Source organism: Dreissena polymorpha, chromosome 1 (assembly GCF_020536995.1).
Source record: "Dreissena polymorpha isolate Duluth1 chromosome 1, UMN_Dpol_1.0, whole genome shotgun sequence".
Lineage (NCBI taxonomy): Eukaryota > Metazoa > Mollusca > Bivalvia > Myida > Dreissenidae > Dreissena > Dreissena polymorpha.
This window is the reverse complement of record NC_068355.1, coordinates 230264-234822: the sequence shown is the minus strand read 5'-3', so window position 1 is coordinate 234822 and position 4559 is coordinate 230264.

Here is a 4559-nt window from a genome sequence, read left to right as displayed (position 1 = left end):
TTTTTGGAACTTATTTTCTTATTTATCAATGCAATACAATACAGTTAGTCACATGCGCAATGGAAACTTGTCAGCTATTTACGAAAAAGGCAAATTCTGAAAATGATCGAATAACATAAAAGCATTTTTTTTTTAATATACATACTCTCTATATAATAGTCTCTATAAATAATATACGCATTTTTTGTCTCATACGGCGCTATGATTGTATGCGCATGGACTTTTGCGTATGGAATACTAGCAATCAACTATCTAATGTATCTGTTAAGTATACATAGATAAATAAATATAAGTATCACACATTAACGAATGACTGATAATAAATATGTTGATATTCGCATACCTTTCACTTCATCAATCGTGCGACATGCACGACCACAGGCATTAACTTTTATGCGTAATCTCTCCCCACGCATCGTCCTGCATTCTTTTTTTTTGTGACAGGGGTTGAGCCTGTTGTGTCTGGCCTGCTGGAGTGTTGTGGCGTGTGACCTGCCGGAAGCGCGGGAAGGAGCATGGGCAGACGGAGTAGAAGCCGAACAAAGAAAGATGATTGTTGAAATTAGCTGTTGCATTATAATCATTAAAGTATTGTTATATCTTGATCTGTGTGTTTTATTAGTACGCGGAAGTCAAATCACAGTATTTACAACAAGCCACTTGAAAACTTTTTCGATAAAGCGTTATCGAATTTTAAAACCCCTTCACGGATGATTGCCATTTCCTCGTACGAAAAATTGACCGATCTTTTTTATTCGTATCGTTTCGGCCATTGTAAAACTGTTGTCGTCTGAAATGACACTTTCCGCGAAACTGTCTTTACCGGAACAAGATAAAATGTGCATTGTGGGTTATTTTTGTTTGGCTAACTTTAACCAATTCGGATAAAGATATCCAATGCGACTTGCACTTTTATACAATAGGATAACCGCATTGAATAACATATCCAAACACGGATAAATTTAACCAAAGGTTATCTTTTGGATTGGCTAAAGTTATCCATATTCATACAATTGGCTGCTGGTAGACATACCCAGTAAAATTGTATTACCGAATAAACTGATATGACTTTTTTCAAGTTATGTAATATACCAGTCGTAATATTTTAATCAATATAAACTAATAATTATAAAGCTGTACTTTAGACTCATTTAAAACATATGTAAACATATAACACAATTATACATGTACATCACAACACAGAGCTATAGCTTACTCAGTTGAGGGACTGGAATGACACTATAAACAACAGCTCATCAACACTGTCAATACCCTCAATCTCTCAGTGCAAGTTGTCAGCAATTAAAATTGCATCAGAGTGCACAGAAAAATGTAATAGTGATGATGTAATTAAAAGGGCTGCAACGGATATCCGAAATTCGCGGATCCAAATGAGGATTCGCGGGTCTAACCGTGATTGGTAAAATCAGTTTCGAATCCGGATCTTATTTGAGTTTAACCTTTCATTTGTGGGTAATTGTTTCTTTCGCCCTGATACTTTGACTGGTACGTAGTTTGTCACGATTATCGCTGTTTTTGGACAAAAATACTACACAGTCTACTTTCGTTTTCGATGGTGCTAAATGGCGTAGAAGAACATTCACGATGCACTTAAACAATTAAAATCCTCGGTGTAGAAGCATTTCTTTTTTTCTCAGCATACTAATTCTGGCTTATAAGTGGTCGTTACAAAGTATTTTATTGACACTTATTGCATATTGCGTGTGATGCGTTTAGTGCTTGTAAAAATACAGCTTTATTCATATTATTTCTGACTGACATAGGTTTGTTTAATATGACAGTATTATTAATGTTTGTCGTTAAAATGCTTACAGTTTTTCGTGTTTGTGCGATTTTGAGAAATTTGGAATCTGGACCCGGGTATACAAGTTTGTTCGAACAACGTAAGTCCTTTTTTAGCTCACCTGAGCGATAGCTCGGGGTGAGCTATTGTGATCACTCAGCGTCCGTCCGTCCGTCTGTCTGTCTGTCTGTCTGTAAACAATTTGTAAACATCTTCTTCTACTAAACCATTGAGCCAATTTCAACTAAATTTCATGTGGAGCATCCCTAGGTCATGGGACAAAAGAATTGTTAAAAAAAATTTGATCACATAACCAAGATGGCCGCCATGACCATATATGGTAAAAACCTTAAAAAATCTTCTTGTCAGAAACCGCTCATCAGATTTTCAAAAAATTTCACAGGGATGACCTTTGAAGGCTCCCCTAAAAAAGTTGTTCAAAGAAATTTGATTCGTCAAAAAACATGGCCGCAGGAGCTCGTTGAACTTTGCATGTTTATTCGTTTTTTGCCTATTTTGTGAAAACTTTCAAAAATCTTCCACATTTTTTGTCCGATCCTTTCCAAATTTGCACAGTGTCTTTATATCAATGAGGACACGAACCCTACAAAAAATGAGCATTATTAATCCATGAAGTACAGAATTACCTCCCCTTGAATTGAGAAAATGGTTGTTTATGCAATAAAGTCCAAATTTTTCATCCAATTCTTTCCAAACTTGTAAGGATTAAGCATGGTTCAAACAAGGGAAACAACTACGGTTTATGCATGTTTTTTATTACAGATTTGCCTCCCTTTAATTCATTCAAAATCTCATTTTACAGCAGAGATTCCAAATCTGACCTGTAAATGAGCCCCATATTTACTGCCAGTGCTAGGTTACCTTTTCCCCATTTGATCATTCCTAAGTATTGGTCTTGTAATGCTGCTTCTGCTACTGCTACTGCACTACTACTACTACTACAACTACTACTACTCTACTACTACTACTAGTACTACCACTACTACTACTACTACTACTACTACTAGTAATACTACTACTACTACCACCACCACCACCACGTCTACTAATACTACTTCTACTGCCACTACTACTACTACTTTTACCACTACTACTACTACTACTACTACTACTACCACTACTACTACTACTTCTACTTCTACTCTACTACTACTACTACTACTACTCTACTTACTACTACTACTACTACTTCTCTACGACTACTACTACTACTACTACTACTACTTCTACTACTACTACAACTACGACTACTACTACTACTACTACACCACCACCACCATTCACATTCACACAATGGCTGCTACTACAACTTATAGCCCATATAGGGGGGCATGCATGTTTTACAAACAGCCCTTGTTTTTATGGGATTTTAACCACAACTGTTCATGTTTATCTCCGACACATATTTTTAGGTCACCTGTCATGAAGTGACACGGTGAGCTTATGTGATCGTGTGATGTCCGGCGTCCGTTGTGCGTGCATGCGTGTGTCCGTGCGTCCGTCCGTCAACAATTTGTTTGTGTAGACAGTAGAGGTCACAGTTTGCATCCAATCTTGATGAAATTTGGTCAAAAATGTTTATCTTGATGAAATCCGGTTTGGGAATGTATTTGGGTCATCTGGGGTCAAAAACAAGGTCACTAGGTCAAATAATAGAACAACCTACTGTAGACAATAGAGGTCACAGTTTTCATCCAATCTATATGAAATTTGGTCAGAATGTTTATCTTGATGAAATCTGGGTTGGGATTTTATTTGGGTCATCTGGGGTCAAAAACTAGGTCACTAGGTCAAATAATAGAAAAACCTTGTGTAGACATAAGAGATCACAGTTTTCATCCAGCCTTTATGAAATTTGGTCAGAATTCTTGATGAAATCTGGGTGGGATTGTATTTGGGTCATCTGGGGTAAAAATCTAGGTCAAATAAATAGAAAAACCTTGTGTTGACAATAGAGGTCACAGTTTTCATCCAATATTTATGAACTGTGGTCAGAATGTTTATCTTGATGAAAACTGGATTGGGATTGTTTTTGGGTCATCTAGAGTCAGGAACTAGGTCACTAGGTCAAATCATAGAAATACATTGTGTAGACAATAGAGGTCATAGTTTTCATCTGATCTTAATGAGTCAGGTGAGCGATTCAGGGCCATCATGGCCCTCTTGTTTCATCTTTCATTTTGTTTTGATGTCGTTATTTCTGCTTCGATTACTGCTGTTGCGGCTGCAGCTGCATCTACTAATGCTGCTAAAGTAGTATAAATATAAGTAGCTGTAAAGTTTTATAATAATATAAAGTTAATTACTTTTTTATAAGAATTATATAAGTTCTGGTGTTTCAAAACATAATTTTGGTTATAACAATATAAATTATAATTTTCTTTGCGTAGTTTTACTTTCAAATTAGGATTCGAACCGATATTCGATACCCGGGACTTTGGATTCAAATTCAGCACTAGTAATTAATCTGCCAATTATGAACATAAACATAAACATTACTGAGAGCCTTCATCTTTACAAAAATTGGAAAAGCCAAACATAAAAAAGGTTAAATGACCCACAGCATTGTATAAGGCCAACTGACCTTATGGAGAATAATAAGTAACTTATACTAACCTAATCGTATATACATCATTTTTAAAACACAAATCTAAGTTAAAAAAGAAAACAATCATGTCTACATGTGACGAAGTCAAGTCTTATTTTCACTGCTTCCTTGACAAATGAAAAGCCT